This window comes from Oncorhynchus masou, chromosome 32 (assembly GCF_036934945.1).
Source record: "Oncorhynchus masou masou isolate Uvic2021 chromosome 32, UVic_Omas_1.1, whole genome shotgun sequence".
Classification (NCBI taxonomy): Eukaryota; Metazoa; Chordata; class Actinopteri; order Salmoniformes; family Salmonidae; genus Oncorhynchus; species Oncorhynchus masou.
Genome location: NC_088243.1, coordinates 19,628,247 through 19,650,099, shown reverse-complemented (window position 1 = coordinate 19,650,099; position 21,853 = coordinate 19,628,247). Strand labels below are relative to the sequence as shown.

General features: G+C 47.3%; 1 protein-coding gene across 5 annotated transcripts in view; it reads right to left on the bottom strand.

The window, feature by feature from the left end:
- Positions 1–21,853, bottom strand: part of LOC135525683 (disheveled-associated activator of morphogenesis 1-like) — a 93,381-nt gene that overhangs the window by 33,695 nt on the left and 37,833 nt on the right. The window lies entirely within an intron of this gene.

The window sequence follows — 21,853 nt, the reverse complement described above, 5'->3', positions numbered from 1 at the left end:
CCATTCTCCCCCACTGTAGACTAGAAGGTGAAAGATTCTCTGATACTGTGATACACACACCATGTATGATGACCATGTAGAGGTGTCTGTACCCCCATCCAGTATAGCATCACCATATTTGGTCATGTGGATGTGCACAGTTGACCAGGTTCCAGGGGCAGTAGCATAAACCAACCAACACATAAACTGAGAGAGAGACAGACAGAGAGAGAGCGACAGAAAGAAAATAACAAAAGAAAGAAAAAAATGAAGAGCGAAAGAAAGACCGAAAAAGAGAGAAAAAAAGAGAGAAAGAGAGAACGAGAGTAGAGTTATACTGAGGGGCCTCAACCTGCTCTATTCCTCTCTGTGACCCTACACAGCAGAACTAGGATTTACAGTGTGAGCTCCAAAAGTATTGGGACAGTGACACAATTGTTGTTGTTTTGGCTCTGTAGCCAGCACTTTGGATTTGAAACGATACAATGACTATGGGGTTAAAGTGCAGACAGTCAGATTTAATTTGAGGGTATTTTCATTCATATCGGGTGAACCGTTTAGAAATTTCAGCACTTTTTGTACATAGTGCCACCGTCGTCGTCCCCATTTTAGGGGACCAAATTATATTTATGCCTGTTCCTAGTCTCACTCATCATTATTCAAGATTCATTCAGGGTTATCTGTAATTTCATGGTAACATCCACATAGTGTGGAAATGTTTAGAAACATATTATATTCTTATTTACAAATAGAAGTGACTCCAAAATGACACAATACATTATTTACCATTCATTTCTGTTGGGCACCAAATAATCTGAAACAACCAATATCTACAAATCTGTAGAGTCACAAGCTTGATGTAGTCGTTGTGTGCTATGAATATGGGACCACATTTTACTACTTTAATACACATAAGTGAATTTATACCAATACTTAAAATCAGGGGACTATGTACAAAAAGTGCTGTAATTTCTTAACTCTTCACCCGGTATGGATGAAAACACCCTCAAATTAAAGCTGATAGTCTGCACTTTAACCTCATAGTCATTGTTTCATTTCAAATCACAGTCAAAACAACAACAAATGTGTCACTGTCCCAATACTTTTGGAGCTCACTGTACATTCAAACACAGACACTGTGGTGATAATTGCACTGACTGGGTAGAATCACTGTCTGCTTCTCAGCTCACTGTGGTGACGAGGTTACATCAGCAATAGGGCCCAGGGGGATGTGGTATATGGCCAATATTAACACGGCTACGGGCTGTTCTTCTGCACGATGCAACGCGGAGTGCCTGGATACAACCCTTAGCCGTGGTATATTGGCCATATACCACAAACCCCTGAGGTGTCTAATTGCACGATGCAACGCGGAGTGCCTGGATACAGCCCTTAGCCGTGGTATATTGGCCATATACCACAAACCCCTGAGGTGTCTAATTGCACGATGCAACGCGGAGTGCCTGGATACAGCCCTTAGCCGTGGTATATTGGCCATATACCACAAACCCCTGAGGTGTCTAATTGCACGATGCAACGCGGAGTGCCTGGATACAGCCCTTAGCCGGTGCATATTGGCCATATACCACAAACCCCTGAGGTGTCTAATTGCACGATGCAACGCGGAGTGCCTGGATACAGCCCTTAGCCGTGGTATATTGGCCATATACCACAAACCCCTGAGGTGTCTAATTGCACGATGCAACGCGGAGTGCCTGGATACAGCCCTTAGCCGTGGTATATTGGCCATATACCACAAACCCCTGAGGTGTCTAATTGCACGATGCAACGCGGAGTGCCTGGATACAGCCCTTAGCCGTGGTATATTGGCCATATACCACAAACCCCTGAGGTGTCTAATTGCACGATGCAACGCGGAGTGCCTGGATACAGCCCTTAGCCGTGGTATATTGGCCATATACCACAAACCCCTGAGGTGTCTAATTGCACGATGCAACGCGGAGTGCCTGGATACAACCCTTAGCCGTGGTATATTGGCCATATACCACAAACCCCTGAGGTGTCTAATTGCACGATGCAACGCGGAGTGCCTGGATACAGCCCTTAGCCGTGGTATATTGGCCATATACCACAAACCCCTGAGGTGTCTAATTGCACGATGCAACGCGGAGTGCCTGGATACAACCCTTAGCCGTGGTATATTGGCCATATACCACAAACCCCTGAGGTGTCTAATTGCACGATGCAACGCGGAGTGCCTGGATACAGCCCTTAGCCGTGGTATATTGGCCATATACCACAAACCCCTGAGGTGTCTAATTGCACGATGCAACGCGGAGTGCCTGGATACAGCCCTTAGCCGTGGTATATTGGCCATATACCACAAACCCCTGAGGTGTCTAATTGCACGATGCAACGCGGAGTGCCTGGATACAACCCTTAGCCGTGGTATATTGGCCATATACCACAAACCCCTGAGGTGTCTAATTGCACGATGCAACGCGGAGTGCCTGGATACAGCCCTTAGCCGTGGTATATTGGCCATATACCACAAACCCCTGAGGTGTCTAATTGCACGATGCAACGCGGAGTGCCTGGATACAGCCCTTAGCCGGTGCATATTGGCCATATACCACAAACCCCTGAGGTATCTAATTGCTATTATAAACTGGTTACTAACATAATATGTCAAAATAAATGTTTTGTCATACCCGTGGTATATGGTCTGATACACCATGGCTGTAAGCCAATCAGCATTCAAGGTTCGAACCAGCCAGTTTCTAAATGGTCTTTATATGTTACTGTACAGCAGGCACTTCTACAAAAATATAATGCACATAATAATCCTTATGAGTGTTAAAGAAACGTTGTATTTATTAAGCTCACCATGAAACATATTGTAATTCCCCCTGCTTGTACATGCCTACATACACACACACACGCACACACACACGCACGCACGCACGCACGCACACACGCACGCACGCACGCACGCACGCACACACACACACACACACACACACACACACACACACACACAGAAACACAGCTTTCTGTGGTGCACGTAAATGTGATCTGCATTTGAAACATCCTTCCTCTACTGTCCCTTCTAGTCATTCTCTTCATCCTGCATCCCACTACCTAACTGGAAACATACTTCCTCTACTGTCCCTTCTAGTCATTCTCTTCATCCTGCATCCCACTACCTAACTGGAAACATCCTTCCTCTACTGTCCCTTCTAGTCATTCTCTTCATCCTGCATCCCACTACCTAACTGGAAACATCCTTCCTCTCCTGTCCCTTCTAGTCATTCTCTTCATCCTGCATCCCACTACCTAACTGGAAACATCCTTCCTCTACTGTCCCTTCTAGTCATTCTCTTCATCCTGCATCCCACTACCTAACTGGAAACATCCTTCCTCTACTGTCCCTTCTAGTCATTCTCTTCATCCTGCATCCCACTACCTAACTGGAAACATACTTCCTCTACTGTCCCTTCTAGTCATTCTCTTCATCCTGCATCCCACTACCTAACTGGAAACATCCTTCCTCTACTGTCCCTTCTAGTCATTCTCTTCATCCTGCATCCCACTACCTAACTGGAAACATCCTTCCTCTACTGTCCCTTCTAGTCATTCTCTTCATCCTGCATCCCACTACCTAACTGGAAACATCCTTCCTCTACTGTCCCTTCTAGTCATTCTCTTCATCCTGCATCCCACTACCTAACTGGAAACATACTTCCTCTACTGTCCCTTCTAGTCATTCTCTTCATCCTGCATCCCACTACCTAACTGGAAACATCCTTCCTCTACTGTCCCTTCTAGTCATTCTCTTCATCCTGCATCCCACTACCTAACTGGAAACATACTTCCTCTACTGTCCCTTCTAGTCATTCTCTTCATCCTGCATCCCACTACCTAACTGGAAACATCCTTCCTCTACTGTCCCTTCTAGTCATTCTCTTCATCCTGCATCCCACTACCTAACTGGAAACATCCTTCCTCTACTGTCCCTTCTAGTCATTCTCTTCATCCTGCATCCCACTACCTAACTGGAAACATACTTCCTCTACTGTCCCTTCTAGTCATTCTCTTCATCCTGCATCCCACTACCTAACTGGAAACATCCTTCCTCTACTGTCCCTTCTAGTCATTCTCTTCATCCTGCATCCCACTACCTAACTGGAAACATCCTTCCTCTACTGTCCCTTCTAGTCATTCTCTTCATCCTGCATCCCACTACCTAACTGGAAACATACTTCCTCTACTGTCCCTTCTAGTCATTCTCTTCATCCTGCATCCCACTACCTAACTGGAAACATGCTTCCTCTACTGTCCCTTCTAGTCATTCTCTTCATCCTGCATCCCACTACCTAACTGGAAACATCCTTCCTCTACTGTCCCTTCTAGTCATTCTCTTCATCCTGCATCCCACTACCTAACTGGAAACATACTTCCTCATACGGTAACGACACTGTCTCATAAAAGGTTAAATGTCTTCAAACAGTGTGCTGGCTGCTTCTATCCTCCTCTCTATCTCTCTCTGGCCCACTAGACGGTGAGTCTGAGCAGAAGCAAAGTGATTTCTATAATCCAGACTGGGCTCGTCAAAACAAATTGCAGGATGTTAGTCTTTGAAGAGGGAGCGATTCTGATGTTGTGAGAGTAAATCATGTGACTCATATCTGTGAGCTTTCATTAAGCAGGAGCCAGAGACTCAACTCCCACTGTTTCTGCTGAGAGAGAGAGAGGAGAGAAAGATAAAAGATTTGAGAAAGAAAGAGAGAATCTCAATGAAAGGAGAAAAGCTAAATAAAATGATATCACAGCATTTTGCTATTGCTTAAACCAAAAAGTTATATGAATATTAAGTTAATCGTAATAATATTTGAGGTTTCTGTGTTTTAGGGCTGGAAACACTTATACAATATGTATTGCAATATGTATTGCCTATACAATATGTATTGCAATTCAATACTTGCTCACTATGTGTCTGCTGCAGAGGGAGAAGAGACAGAAATAAAAGTGCTGAAAACATGTTGGCTCACTATTTAAAAAGCTATAGGAAGACAAATACCAGTTTTGGTGCCGGTACAGCTGACTGCACTAGCTAACGCTACCTAGCAAAACAAATTACAATTATAAAAATATACATATTATATTTTTATAGATACTTGGAGTCATAGTAACGATAGAATATCGTCCCAAAAGTAGTGTCAAACGGGGGGAAATGATGCAACTCCAATCCTGAAATCACAAGATAAATACCATTCAGGTCTCAAATCAAATACAAATACCATGGGCCCTTGTCAAAAGTAGTGCACTATATAGGGAATAGGTCCCATTTCAGACGCAAACCAGGGTTGGCCCAAAAGCCAATCTAAGAACCGCAGGAGAGAAAAATGAAACCCAGACATCTGTGGTAGCAGACGGTGCAGCCCCCAGTCGGGTCAGACAGCGGTAGGGTCAGACAGCGGCCAGTATTTTATTTTGGGTTCATGCACAAAAATCTCTCAGTGAATAATTTACACAAACTGAGATGTGAGGGTCTTCCCTTGCTGTCAGTTTCCTCCTGGGAAAGGTCATATACACAAGGACACAGCGAAAGAGATCAGCTTCCCAAACACCCAAGCAAGCACTACTCTGAACTTCCACAAAGCTCTAAGCAAACAGTAGAATTCAACCTCTTCAGTTACTATAAAGAGTTTTTCTTGAACTAAGGATGTGTGGGTGTGGGTGTTTAGGCAGGTTAAATCCTGAGGGTGTTTAAGCAGGCTAAATCCTGTGGGTGTTTAGGCAGGTTAAATCCTGTGGGTGTTTAGGCAGGCTAAATTCTGTGGGTGTTTAGGCAGGCTAAATCCTGTGGGTGTTTAGGCAGGCTAAATCCTGTGGGCGTTTAGGTAGGTTAAATCATGTGGTCGTGGCAGACACAGAACCCATGCAATCCACAACATTGACATCTTGTATTAGAGAACAACTTTACCATTTTGTTACGGTAGTAGGGATGTACAAATGAGAACAGACCAAACAAGAATGGAAACGTGATTGACCACTCTTTGCACCAGGCACATCCAGTTTATGTCGCATAATCAAGCAATCGGGCCCGAGGGGGTGTGGTATATGACCAGTATACCACGCCTAAGCTAAAGTAAAACCTACAGGATGGTAGGTCTCCAGGAAGAGGGTTGGATTGAAAACCTACAGAAGGGTAGGTCTCCAGGAACAGGGTTGGATTGAAAACCTACAGGAGGGTAGCTCTCCAGGAACATGGTTGGATTGTAATCTACAGGAGGGTAGCTCTCAAGGAACATGGATGGATTGTAATCTACAGGAGGGTAGCTCTCCAGGAACATGGTTGGATTGTAATCTACAGGAGGGTAGCTCTCCAGGAACATGGATGGATTGTAATCTACAGGAGGGTAGCTCTCCAGGAACATGGTTGGATTGTAATCTACAGGAGGGAAGCTCTCCAGGAACATGGTTGGATTGTAATCTACAGGAGGGTAGCTCTCCAGGAACATGGTTGGATTGTAATCTACAGGAGGGTAGCTCTCCAGGAACATGGATGGATTGTAATCTATAGGAGGGTAGCTCTCCAGGAACATGGATGGATTGTAATCTACAGGAGGGTAGCTCTCAAGGAACATGGATGGATTGCAATCTACAGGAGGGTAGCTCTCCAGGAACATGGTTGGATTGTAATCTACAGGAGGGTAGCTCTCAAGGAACATGGATGGATTGTAATCTACAGGAGGGTAGCTCTCCAGGAACATGGTTGGATTGTAATCTACAGGAGGGTAGCTCTCCAGGAACATGGATGGATTGTAATCTACAGGAGGGTAGCTCTCCAGGAACATGGTTGGATTGTAATCTACAGGAGGGTAGCTCTCCAGGAACATGGTTGGATTGTAATCTACAGGAGGGTAGCTCTCCAGGAACATGGTTGGATTGTAATCTACAGGAGGGTAGCTCTCCAGGAACATGGATGGATTGTAATCTATAGGAGGGTAGCTCTCCAGGAACATGGATGGATTGTAATCTACAGGAGGGTAGCTCTCAAGGAACATGGATGGATTGCAATCTACAGGAGGGTAGCTCTCCAGGAACATGGTTGGATTGTAATCTACAGGAGGGTATCTCTCAAGGAACATGGATGGATTGTAATCTACAGGAGGGTAGCTCTCCAGGAACATGGTTGGATTGTAATCTACAGGAGGGTAGCTCTCCAGGAACATGGATGGATTGTAATCTACAGGAGGGTAGCTCTCCAGGAACATGGTAAAAACAAGATGTCTTTCCAGGACCTCAAATTGAAATAAGTGCCAGATTTTCTTTTTTAAGTCTCTCTCCCCCAGCTATCGTTGTTAAAACACGTGAAACGGTCTTTTTGTTTATGACCAAACGTGTCCTTCCTGAATGGACTACCATGATCAGCACAGAGGGCATGTCTCAAATGGCACCCTATTCCCTTTTATTGCACAACTTTTCTTTTGACCAGGGCCCATACTAGGTTATAGAGGGAGTAGGGAGCCATTTGGGAGGCATACTGAATGTGTTCCACGTGCTGGACTGTTCCTACCATAGCAGATGATGTCCTTGTGAACTTCACATGACATGTATCCTTGGAAAGGCGGATTTTCTGTGACAGGGAACTAAAGAGGGAACCAAAAGGTGAACAGGTACTGCATGTATAACAGCTGTAGTAAGACCTGGAACAGAGCCTGTAGAGAAACCATTCTCCCCTTTCTCACACAGGTCAGCGTCAGGAAAGACAGACACAGACACAGCTCAGTGTCAGTAAAGACAAACACACACACACACACACACACACACACACACACACACAGGTCAGAGAGGGAGAGACAGGGAGTTTTTCCAGCTCCATCAACAAGCCCAACCGGGGTCTATCTTGAGCGCCCCTTTCCCGCCTGAACCAAGTGGAATCCGTCTCTCCTTACCCCAAGAGTACCACGGGAGGGCTGCGAACTGCCAGGGGTTTTTGTTGCAGTTGAACCTTTATCTGGCCACCGTCCACCCAGCTCCATCGGACCAAGAGAGGGTGTCCGCCCTCGTCTCGTGCCTCACCGGGAGAGCCCTGGAGTGGGCCAACGCCGTGTGGAGTGAGGGAGATGCAGCGTCGGACCAGTTTCAGGAGTTCACTTGCCATTTCCGGGCAGTCTTCGACCACCCGCCCGAGGGCAGAGCGGTGGGTGAGCAACTCTACCATCTGAGGCAGGAGACGATGAGCGCCCAGGAGTTCGCCCTGGAGTTTAGGACCCTGGCTGCCGGCGCGGGATGGAAAGACAGGACCCTGATCGACCATTATCGTTGTAGTCTGCGTGAGGACGTCCGTCGGGAGCTGGCCTGCAGAGACACCACCTTCACTTTCGACCAGCTGGTGGATCTGTCCATCCGGCTGGACAACCTGCTGGCTACTCGAGGACGTCCAGATCCGGGTCTGGTAGTTCCATCCTCCCGCACCCCTTCTCAGATACCCATGGAGCTGGGAGGGGCGGTGCGCAGGGAGAACGGAGGGGGTTCCCGCTCGTGCACCATCTGTGGCCGCAGAGGTCACACTGCCGGTCGGTGCCAGGTTGGTTCCTCTGGGAATCGAGGCAGCAGGCAGGGCGCTCATGCCTCACCCCAGGTGAGCCGGCACCATTCTCACCCAGAGCCCTCTGTTGCACATGTTTCTGTCTGTCACTTTTCCTGACTTTTCCCCATATTCCCAGCATAAGGCACTCGTGGATTCAGGCGCGGCTGGGAATTTTATTGATAGAGTGTTAGCTCATAGCTTAGGGACCCCCATTTTTCCTGTGGATGTGCCCTTCCCCGTTCACGCTTTAGATAGACGACCATTATGGTCAGGGGTGATTAGGGAGGTTACTGCGCCTTTGGGTATGGTGGCGCAGGGGAGTCACACGGAGAGAATTAGTCTCTTCCTCATTGACTCTCCTGCGTTTCCCGTGGTGCTGGGCCTACCCTGGTTAGCCTGTCATAACCCCACTGTTTCTTGTTCACAGAGGGCTCTCACAGGGTGGTCGTGAGAGTGTTCAGGTAGGTGTTTAGGGGTTTCCGTAGGTGCTACAACGGTGGAGAGTCCAGACCAGGTCTCCACCGTGCGCATCCCCCCAGAATATGCCGATTTGGCTCTCACCTTCTCCAAAAAGAAGGCGACTCAATTACCACCTCATCGACGGGGCGATTGTGCGATAGACCCCCTGATAGACGCTGCACTTCCCAGGAGTCATGTGTATCCCCTCTCACAGGCAGAGACGGAGGCTATGGAAATATATGACTCTGAATCCCTGTGTCAAGGGTACATTCGGTCCTCCACTTCACCAGCCTCCTCAAGTTTATTTTTTGTGAAGAAGAAGGAGGGAGGTCTGCGCCTGTTTGTTGACTATCGGGGTCTGAATCAGATAACCGTGAGGTATAGTTACCCGCTACCACTCATAGCCACAGCGATAGAGTCAATGCACGGGGCCCGCTTCTTCACCAAACTAGATCTCAGGGGCGCTTACAACCTGGTGCGTATCTGAGAGGGAGATGAGCGGAAGACAACTTTCAGTACCAGCTCTGGGCACTATGAGTATCTCGTCATGCCGTACGGGTTGATGAATGCACCATCAGTCTTCCAAGCCTTTGTAGACGAGATTTTCAGGGACCTGCACGGGCAGGGTGTAGTGGTGTTTATTGATGACATCTTGAAATACTCCGCTACACGCGCTGAGCATGTGTCCCTGGTACGCAGAGTGCTTGGTCGCCTGTTGGAGCATGACCTGTATGTCAAGGCTGAGAAATGCCTGTTCTTCCAACAGTCCGTCTCCTTCCTAGGGTATCGCATTTCCACTTCAGGGGTGGAGATGGAGAGTGACCGCATTGCAGCCGTGCGTAATTGGCTGACCCCCACCACGGTAAAGGAGGTGCAGCGGTTCTTAGGGCTTGCCAATTATTACCGGAGGTTTATCCAGGCGTTTGGTCAGGTGGCAGCTCCCATTACCTCACTGCTGAAGGGGGGCCCGGTGCGCTTGCAGTGGTCAGCTGAGGCGGATAGGGCTTTTAGTCATCTGAGGGCTCTGTTTAACTCGGCTCCCGTGTTGGCCCATCCGGATCCCTCTTTGGCATTCATAGTGGAGGTGGACGCGTCCGAGGCTGGGATAGGAGCGGTGCCCTTTCAGTGCTTGGGTACACCACCGAAGCTCCGCTCCTGTGCCTTCTTCTCGAAGAAGCTCAGCCCGGCAGAGCAAAACTATGATGTGGGTGACCGGGAGCTGTTGGCTGTCGTCAAGGCCTTGAAGGTGTGGAGACATTGGCTTGAGCGGGCTAAACACGCTTTTCTCATCTGGGGGGGGGTGGATCAATGATGGCTAGAAGGTTGGTGACGTCGACCGCCAAACACCACCCAAATAAGGAGAGGGACCAACTCCGGCGGAAGTCGTGAGTACACCCCCCCCCACCGTGCGTCGGCACCGACCTCGGGGACGGCCGAGGTGCTGTGTTTGGCGGTCGACATGGTGTTTGGCGGTCGACATGGTGTTTGGCGGTCGACGTCACCGACCTTCTAGCCATCATTGATCAATTATTCATTTTCCATTGGTTTTGTCTTGTCTTCCTACACACCTGGTTCCAATCCCATGCATTAGATATTGTGTATTTAACCCTCTGTTTCCCATCATGTCCTTGTCAAAGATTGTTTGTTGTATGTACAGTGGGAAGAACAAGTATTTGATACACTGCCGATTTTACAGGTTTTCGTACTTACAAAGCATGTAGAGGTCTGTAATTTTTATCATAGGCACACTTCTGCAAATTGCAAATGCAAATTAAAATAAATTACTTAAAAATCATACAATGTGATTTTCTGGATTTTTGTTTTAGATTCCGTCTCTCACAGTTGAATTACAGACCTCAACATGCTTTGTAAGTAGGAAAACCTGCAAAATCGGAAGTGTATCAAATACTTGCTCTCCCCACTGTAGGTGTGTTATTTGTTCTGATGGGCGACGGGTTTTGCACTCTATTATGTTATTTTTGTATACTTTGGTTTTCTGAGGTTTTTTGAATGTTTATTAAACAGTGAAATACGGAACCGTAAATCTAAATCTAGATATTCCTGTTACATTGCACAAACTTCAATGTTATGTCACAATTACGTAAAATTCTGGCAAATAAATAATTAGTTTGCAACAAGCCAGGCGGCCCAAACTGTTGCATATACCCTGACTCTGCGTGCAATTAACGCAAGAGATGTGACACAATTTTCTTAGTTTAATATTGCCTGCTAACCTGGATTTCTTTTAACTAAAAATGCAGGTTTTAAAAAATATACCTCTGTGTATTGATATTCTAGAAAGGCATTGATGTTTATGGTTAGGTACATTCGTGCAACGATTTAACTTTTTTTGCAAATGCGCTTTTGTTAAATCACTCCCCGTTTGGCGTAGTTGGTCTTCACACAGTTCGCAACGAGCCAGGCTGCCCAAACTGCTGCATATGGCCTGACTCTGTTGCACAGAACGCAAGAGAAGAAACACAATTTCCCTAAGTCAAAGAAATGCATGTTAGCAGGCAATATTAACTATATATGCAGGTTTAAAAATCCATACTTGTGTATGGATTTTTAGAAAGACGTTGATGTTTATGGTTAAGTACATTGGTTCAACGACAGTGCTTTTTTCGCGAATGCGCTTGTTAAATAACTGTTTGGCGAAGTAGGCTATGATTCAATGATAAATTAACAGGCACCGCATCGATTATATGCAACGCAGGACAAGCTAGATATCATAGTAATATCATAGTAATATCATCACTCGTAATATCACTAGTAATATCATCAACCATGTGTAGTTAACCTATTGATTATGTTAAGACTGATTGTTTTTTATAAGATACGTTTAATGCTAGCTAGCACCTTACCTTGGCTCCTTGCTGCATTTGCATAACAGGTAGCCAGCCTGCCACTCAGTATCTTGGTGGAGTGCAATGTAATCGGCCACAACTGGTGTCCAAAAATGCAGATTACCGATTGTTATGGAAAATTGAAATCGGCCCTAATTAATCGGCCATTCCGATTAATCGGTCAACCTCTAAAAGACACACAGGTCATCGTCAGTAAAGACACAGAGGTCTGCGTCAGTAAAGACACACACACAGGTCAGCGTCAGTAAAGACACACAGGTCAGCGTCAGTAAATACACACAGGTCTGCGTCAGTAAATACACACACACACAGGTCAGCGTCAGTAAAGACACACAGGTCTGCGTCAGTAAAGATACACAGGTCAGCGTCAGTAAAGACACACAGGTCAGCGTCAGTAAAGACACACAGGTCAGCGACAGTAAATACACACACACACAGGTCAGCGTCAGTAAATACACACAGGTCTGCGTCAGTAAATACACACACACACAGGTCAGCGTCAGTAAAGACACACAGGTCTGCGTCAGTAAAGATACACAGGTCAGCGTCAGTAAAGACACACAGGTCAGCGTCAGTAAAGACACACAGGTCAGCGACAGTAAATACACACACACACAGGTCAGCGTCAGTAAAGACACACAGGTCAGCGTCAGTAAAGACACACAGGTCAGCGTCAGTAAATACACACAGGTCAGCATCAGTAAAGACACACAGGTCAGCGTCAGTAAATACACACAGGTCAGCGTCAGTAAATACACACAGGTCAGCGTCAGTAAAGACACACAGGTCAGCGTCAGTAAAGACACACACACAGGTCAGCGTCAGTAAATACACACAGGTCAGCGTCAGTAAAGACACACACACAGGTCAGCGTCAGTAAAGACACACAGGTCAGCGTCAGTAAAGACACACAGGTCAGCGTCAGTAAAGACACACAGGTCAGCGTCAGTAAAGACACACACACAGGTCAGCGTCAGTAAAGACACACACACAGGTCAGCGTCAGTAAAGACACACACACAGGTCAGCGTCAGTAAAGATACACAGGTCAGCGTCAGTAAAGACACACAGGTCAGCGTCAGTAAAGACACACAGGTCTGTGTCAGTAAAGACACACACACAGGTCAGCGTCAGTAAAGACACACAGGTCAGCGTCAGTAAAGACACACAGGTCAGCGTCAGTAAAGACACACAGGTCAGCGTCAGTAAAGATACACAGGTCAGCGTCAGTAAAGACACACAGGTCAGCGTCAGTAAAGACACACACAGGTCAGCGTCAGTAAAGACACACAGGTCAGCGTCAGTAAAGACACACACACAGGTCAGCGTCAGTAAAGACACACAGGTCAGCGTCAGTAAAGACACACAGGTCAGCGTCAGTAAAGACACACAGGTCAGCGTCTGTAAAGACGCACAGGTCAGCGTCAGTAAATACACACAGGTCAGCGCCAGTAAAGACACACAGGTCAGCGTCAGTAAAGATACACAGGTCTGCGTCAGTAAAGACACACAGGTCAGCGTCAGTAAAGACACACAGGTCAGCGTCAGTAAAGACACACAGATCAGCGCCAGTAAAGACACACAGGTCAGCGTCAGTAAATACACACAGGTCAGCGTCAGTAAAGACACACAGGTCAGCGTCAGTAAAGACACACACAGGTCAGGGTCAGTAAAGACACACACAGGTCAGCGTCAGTAAAGACACACAGGTCAGCGACAGTAAAGACACACACACACAGGTCAGCGTCAGTAAATACACACACACATAGGTCAGCGTCAGTAAAGACACACAGGTCAGCGTCAGTAAAGACACACAGGTCAGCGACAGTAAAGACACACACACACAGGTCAGCGTCAGTAAATACACACACACACAGGTCAGCGTCAGTAAAGACACACAGGTCAGCGTCAGTAAATACACACACACACAGGTCAGCGTCAGTAAATACACACAGGTCAGCGTCAGTAAATACACACAGGTCAGCGTCAGTAAATACACACACACAGGTCAGCGTCAGTAAAGACACACAAGTCAGCGTCAGTAAATACACACACACACAGGTCAGCGTCAGTAAATACACACAGGTCAGCGTCAGTAAATACACACACACACAGGTCAGCGTCAGTAAATACACACACACACAGGTCAGCGTCAGTAAATACACACACACACAGGTCAGCGTCAATAAATACACACACACACACAGGTCAGCATCAGTAAATACACACAGGTCAGCGTCAGTAAATACACACACACACAGGTCAGCGTCAGTAAATACACACACACACAGGTCAGCGTCAGTAAATAAACACACACACAGGTCAGCGTCAGTAAATACACACAGGTCAGCGTCAGTAAAAACACACACACACAGGTCAGCGTCAGTAAATACACACAGGTCTGCGTCAGTAAATACACACACACACAGGTCAGCGTCAGTAAATACACACACACACAGGTCAGCGTCAGTAAATAAACACACACACAGGTCAGCGTCAGTAAATACACACAGGTCAGCGTCAGTAAAGACACACACACAGGTCAGCGTCAGTAAAGATACACAGGTCAGCGTCAGTAAAGACACACAGGTCAGCGTCAGTAAAGACACACACAGGTCAGCGTCAGTAAAGACACACACAGGTCAGGGTCAGTAAAGACACACAGGTCAGCGTCAGTAAAGACACACAGGTCTGTGTCAGTAAAGACACACACACAGGTCAGCGTCAGTAAAGACACACAGGTCAGCGTCAGTAAAGACACACAGGTCAGCGTCAGTAAAGACACACAGGTCAGCGTCAGTAAAGATACACAGGTCAGCGTCAGTAAAGACACACAGGTCAGCGTCAGTAAAGACACACACAGGTCAGCGTCAGTAAAGACACACAGGTCAGCGTCAGTAAAGACACACACACAGGTCAGCGTCAGTAAAGACACACAGGTCAGCGTCAGTAAAGACACACAGGTCAGCGTCAGTAAAGACACACAGGTCAGCGTCTGTAAAGACGCACAGGTCAGCGTCAGTAAATACACACAGGTCAGCGCCAGTAAAGACACACAGGTCAGCGTCAGTAAAGACACACAGGTCAGCGTCAGTAAAGACACACAGGTCAGCGTCAGTAAAGACACACAGGTCAGCGCCAGTAAAGACACACAGGTCAGCGTCAGTAAATACACACAGGTCAGCGTCAGTAAAGACACACAGGTCAGCGTCAGTAAAGACACACACAGGTCAGGGTCAGTAAAGACACACACAGGTCAGCGTCAGTAAAGACACACAGGTCAGCGACAGTAAAGACACACACACACAGGTCAGCGTCAGTAAATACACACACACACAGGTCAGCGTCAGTAAAGACACACAGGTCAGCGTCAGTAAAGACACACAGGTCAGCGACAGTAAAGACACACACACACAGGTCAGCGTCAGTAAATACACACACACACAGGTCAGCGTCAGTAAAGACACACAGGTCAGCGTCAGTAAATACACACACACACAGGTCAGCGTCAGTAAATACACACAGGTCAGCGTCAGTAAATACACACACACACAGGTCAGCGTCAGTAAAGACACACAGGTCAGCGTCAGTAAATACACACACACACAGGTCAGCGTCAGTAAATACACACAGGTCAGCGTCAGTAAATACACACACACACAGGTCAGCGTCAGTAAAATACACACACACACAGGTCAGCGTCAGTAAATACACACACACACAGGTCAGCGTCAATAAATACACACACACACACAGGTCAGCATCAGTAAATACACACAGGTCAGCGTCAGTAAATACACACACACACAGGTCAGCATCAGTAAATACACACACACACAGGTCAGCGTCAGTAAATAAACACACACACAGGTCAGCGTCAGTAAATACACACAGGTCAGCGTCAGTAAAAACACACACACACAGGTCAGCGTCAGTAAATACACACAGGTCTGCGTCAGTAAATACACACACACACAGGTCAGCGTCAGTAAAGACACACAGGTCTGCGCCAGTAAAGATACACAGGTCAGCGTCAGTAAAGACACACAGGTCAGCGTCAGTAAAGACACACAGGTCAGCGTCAGTAAAGACAAACAGGTCAGCGTCAGTAAAGACACACAGGTCAGCGTCAGTAAAGACACACAGGTCAGCGTCAGTAAAGACACACAGGTCAGCGTCAGTAAAGACACACAGGTCTGCGTCAGGAAATACACACAGGTCAGCGTCAGTAAAGAAACACAGGTCAGCGTCAGTAAAGATACACAGGTCAGCGTCAGTAAAGATACACAGGTCAGCGTCAGTAAAGACACACACACAGGTCAGCGTCAGTAAAGATACACAGGTCAGCGTCAGTAAAGATACACAGGTCAGCGTCAGTAAAGACACACAGGTCAGCGTCAGTAAAGACGCACAGGTCAGCGTCAGTAAAGACACACAGGTCAGAGTCAGTAAAGACACACAGGTCAGCGTCAGTAAAGACACACAGGTCTGTGTCAGTAAAGATACACAGGTCAGCGTCAGTAAAGACACACACACAGGTCAGCGTCAGTAAATACACACAGGTCAGCGTCAGTAAAGACACACAGGTCAGCGTCAGTAAAGACACACACACAGGTCTGCGTCAGTAAAGATACACAGGTCAGCGTCAGTAAAGATACACAGGTCAGCGTCAGTAAAGACACACAGGTCAGCGTCAGTAAAGATACACAGGTCAGCGTCAGTAAAGACACACAGGTCAGCGTCAGTAAAGACACACAGGTCAGCGTCAGTAAAGACACACAGGTCAGCGTCAGTAAATACACACAGGTCAGAGTCAGTAAAGACACACAGGTCAGCGTCAGTAAAGACACACAGGTCAGCGTCAGTAAAGATACACAGGTCAGCGTCAGTAAAGACACACAGGTCAGCGTCAGTAAAAACACACAGGTCAGCGTCAGTAAATACACACAGGTCTGCGTCAGTAAAGACACACAGGTCAGCGTCAGTAAATACACACAGGTCAGCGTCAGTAAATACACACAGGTCAGCGTCAGTAAAGACACACAGGTCAGCGTCAGTAAAGACACACAGGTCAGCGTCAGTAAATACACACAGGTCAGCGTCAGTAAAGATACACAGGTCAGCGTCAGTAAAGACACACAGGTCAGCGTCAGTAAATACACACAGGTCAGCGTCAGTAAAGACACACAGGTCAGCGTCAGTAAAGACACACAGGTCAGCGTCAGTAAAGATACACAGGTCAGCGTCAGTAAAGACACACAGGTCAGCGTCAGTAAAGACACACAGGTCAGCGTCAGTAAATACACACAGGTCAGCGTCAGTAAATACACACAGGTCAGCGTCAGTAAAGACACACAGGTCTGTGTCAGTAAAGATACACAGGTCAGCGTCAGTAAAGACACACACACAGGTCAGCGTCAGTAAATACACACAGGTCAGCGTCAGTAAAGACACACAGGTCAGCGTCAGTAAAGACACACACACAGGTCTGCGTCAGTAAAGATACACAGGTCAGCGTCAGTAAAGATACACAGGTCAGCGTAAGTAAAGACACACAGGTCAGCGTCAGTAAAGATACACAGGTCAGCGTCAGTAAAGACACACAGGTCAGCGTCAGTAAAGACACACAGGTCAGCGTCAGTAAAGACACACAGGTCAGCGTCAGTAAATACACACAGGTCAGAGTCAGTAAAGACACGCAGGTCAGCGTCAGTAAAGACACACAGGTCAGCGTCAGTAAAGATACACAGGTCAGCGTCAGTAAAGACACACAGGTCAGCGTCAGTAAAAACACACAGGTCAGCGTCAGTAAATACACACAGGTCAGCGTCAGTCAAGACACACAGGTCAGCGTCAGTAAAGACACACAGGTCAGCGTCAGTAAATACACACAGGTCAGCGTCAGTAAAGACACACAGGTCAGCGTCAGTAAAGACACACAGGTCAGCGTCAGTAAAGATACACAGGTCAGCGTCAGTAAAGACACACAGGTCAGCGTCAGTAAAAACACACAGGTCAGCGTCAGTAAATACACACAGGTCAGCGTCAGTAAAGACACACAGGTCAGCGTCAGTAAATACACACAGGTCAGCGTCAGTAAATACACACAGGTCAGCGTCAGTAAAGACACACAGGTCAGCGTCAGTAAAGACACACAGGTCAGCGTCAGTAAATACACACAGGTCAGCGTCAGTAAAGATACACAGGTCAGCGTCAGTAAAGACACACAGGTCAGCGTCAGTAAATACACACAGGTCAGCGTCAGTAAAGACACACAGGTCAGCGTCAGTAAAGACACACAGGTCAGCGTCAGTAAAGATACACAGGTCAGCGTCAGTAAAGACACACAGGTCAGCGTCAGTAAATACACACAGGTCAGCGTCAGTAAAGACACACAGGTCAGCGTCAGTAAAGACACACACACAGGTCTGCGTCAGTAAAGATACACAGGTCAGCGTCAGTAAAGATACACAGGTCAGCGTCAGTAAAGACACACAGGTCAGCGTCAGTAAAGATACACAGGTCAGCGTCAGTAAAGACACACAGGTCAGCGTCAGTAAAGACACACAGGTCAGCGTCAGTAAAGACACACAGGTCAGCGTCAGTAAATACACACAGGTCAGAGTCAGTAAAGACACGCAGGTCAGCGTCAGTAAAGACACACAGGTCAGCGTCAGTAAAGATACACAGGTCAGCGTCAGTAAAGACACACAGGTCAGCGTCAGTAAAAACACACAGGTCAGCGTCAGTAAATACACACAGGTCAGCGTCAGTAAAGACACACAGGTCAGCGTCAGTAAAGACACACAGGTCAGCGTCAGTAAATACACACAGGTCAGCGTCAGTAAATACACACAGGTCAGCGTCAGTAAAGACACACAGGTCAGCGTCAGTAAATACACACAGGTCAGCGTCAGTAAATACACACAGGTCAGCGTCAGTAAAGACACACAGGTCAGCGTCAGTAAAGATACACAGGTCAGCGTCAGTAAAGACACACAGGTCAGCGTCAGTAAAGACACACAGGTCAGCGTCAGTAAAGACACACAGGTCAGCGACAGTAAATACACACACACACAGTTCAGCGTCAGTAAAGACACACAGGTCAGCGTCAGTAAAAACACACAGGTCAGCGTCAGTAAATACACACAGGTCAGCGTCAGTGAAGACACACAGGTCAGCGTCAGTAAATACACACAGGTCAGCGTCAGTAAAGACACACACAGGTCAGCGTCAGTAAAGACACACAGGTCAGCGTCAGTAAAGACACACAGGTCAGCGTCAGTAAAGATACACACACAGGTCAGCGTCAGTAAAGACACACAGGTCAGCGTCAGTAAAGACACACAGGTCAGCGTCAGTAAAGACACACACACAGGTCAGCGTCAGTAAAGACACACACACAGGTCAGCGTCAGTAAAGACACACAGGTCAGCGTCAGTAAAGACACACAGGTCAGCGTCAGTAAAGACACACACAGGTCAGCGTCAGTAAAGACACACACAGGTCAGGGTCAGTAAAGACACACAGGTCAGCGTCAGTAAAGACACACAGGTCTGTGTCAGAAAAGACACACACACAGGTCAGCGTCAGTAAAGACACACAGGTCAGCGTCAGTAAAGACACACAGGTCAGCGTCAGTAAAGACACACAGGTCAGCGTCAGTAAAGATACACAGGTCAGCGTCAGTAAAGACACACACACAGGTCAGCGTCAGTAAAGACACACACAGGTCAGCGTCAGTAAAGACACACAGGTCAGCGTCAGTAAAGACACACACACAGGTCAGCGTCAGTAAAGACACACAGGTCAGCGTCAGTAAAGACACACAGGTCAGCGTCAGTAAAGATACACAGGTCAGCGTCAGTAAAGGCACACAGGTCAGCGTCAGTAAAGACACACAGGTCAGCGTCAGTAAAGACGCACAGGTCAGCGTCAGTAAATACACACAGGTCAGCGCCAGTAAAGACACACAGGTCAGCGTCAGTAAAGACACACAGGTCAGCGTCAGTAAAGACACACAGGTAAGCGTCAGTAAATACACACAGGTCAGCGTCAGTAAAGACACACAGGTCAGCGTCAGTAAAGACACACACAGGTCAGGGTCAGTAAAGACACACACAGGTCAGCGTCAGTAAAGACACACAGGTCAGCGACAGTAAAGACACACACACACAGGTCAGCGTCAGTAAATACACACACACACAGGTCAGCGTCAGTAAAGACACACAGGTCAGCGTCAGTAAAGACACACAGGTCAGCGACAGTAAAGACACACACACACAGGTCAGCATCAGTAAATACACACACACACAGGTCAGCGTCAGTAAAGACACACAGGTCAGCGTCAGCAAATACACACACACACAGGTCAGCGTCAGAAAATACACACAGGTCAGCGTCAGTAAATACACACACACACAGGTCAGCGTCAGTAAAGACACACAGGTCAGCGTCAGTAAATACACACACACACAGGTCAGCGTCAGTAAATACACACAGGTCAGCGTCAGTAAATACACACACCCACAGGTCAGCGTCAGTAAATACACACACACAAAGGTCAGCGTCAGTAAATACACACACACACAGGTCAGCGTCAATAAATACACACACACACACAGGTCAGCATCAGTAAATACACACAGGTCAGCGTCAGTAAATACACACACACACAGGTCAGCGTCAGTAAATACACACACACACAGGTCAGCGTCAGTAAATACACACAGGTCAGCGTCAGTAAATACACACACACACAGGTCAGCGTCAGTAAATACACACACACACAGGTCAGCGTCAGTAAAGACACACAGGTCTGCGCCAGTAAATACACACAGGTCAGCGTCAGTAAATACACACACACACAGGTCAGCGTCAGTAAATACACGCAGGTCTGCGTCAGTAAATACACACACACACAGGTCAGCGTCAGTAAAGACACACAGGTCTGCGCCAGTAAATACACACAGGTCAGCGTCAGTAAATACACACACACACAGGTCAGCGTCAGTAAATACACACAGGTCAGCGTCAGTAAAGACACACAGGTCTGCGCCAGTAAAGACACACAGGTCAGCGTCAGTAAAGACACACAGGTCAGCATCAGTAAAGACACACAGGTCAGCGTCAGTAAAGACACACAGGTCTGCGTCAGTAAATACACACAGGTCAGCGTCAGTAAAGACACACAGGTCAGCGTCAGTAAAGATACACAGGTCAGCGTCAGTAAAGACACACAGGTCAGCGTCAGTAAAGACACACAGGTCAGCGTCAGTAAAGACACACAGGTCTGCGTCAGTAAAGACACACAGGTCAGCGTCAGTAAAGACACACACACAGGTCAGCGTCAGTAAATACACACAGGTCAGCGTCAGTAAAGACACACAGGTCAGCGTCAGTAAAGATACACAGGTCAGCGTCAGTAAAGACACACAGGTCAGCGTCAGTAAAAACACACAGGTCAGCGTCAGTAAATACACACAGGTCAGCGTCAGTAAAGACACACAGGTCAGCGTCAGTAAATACACACAGGTCAGCGTCAGTAAATACACACAGGTCAGCGTCAGTAAAGACACACAGGTCAGCGTCAGTAAAGACACACAGGTCAGCGTCAGTAAATACACACAGGTCAGCGTCAGTAAAGATACACAGGTCAGCGTCAGTAAAGACACACAGGTCAGCGTCAGTAAATACACACAGGTCAGCGTCAGTAAAGACACACAGGTCAGCGTCAGTAAAGACACACAGGTCAGCGTCAGTAAAGATACACAGGTCAGCGTCAGTAAAGACACACAGGTCAGCGTCAGTAAAGACACACAGGTCAGCGTCAGTAAATACACACAGGTCAGCGTCAGTAAAGACACACAGGTCAGCGTCAGTAAATACACACAGGTCAGCGTCAGTAAAGACACACAGGTCAGCGTCAGTAAATACACACAGGTCAGCGTCAGTAAAGATACACAGGTCAGCGTCAGTAAAGACACACA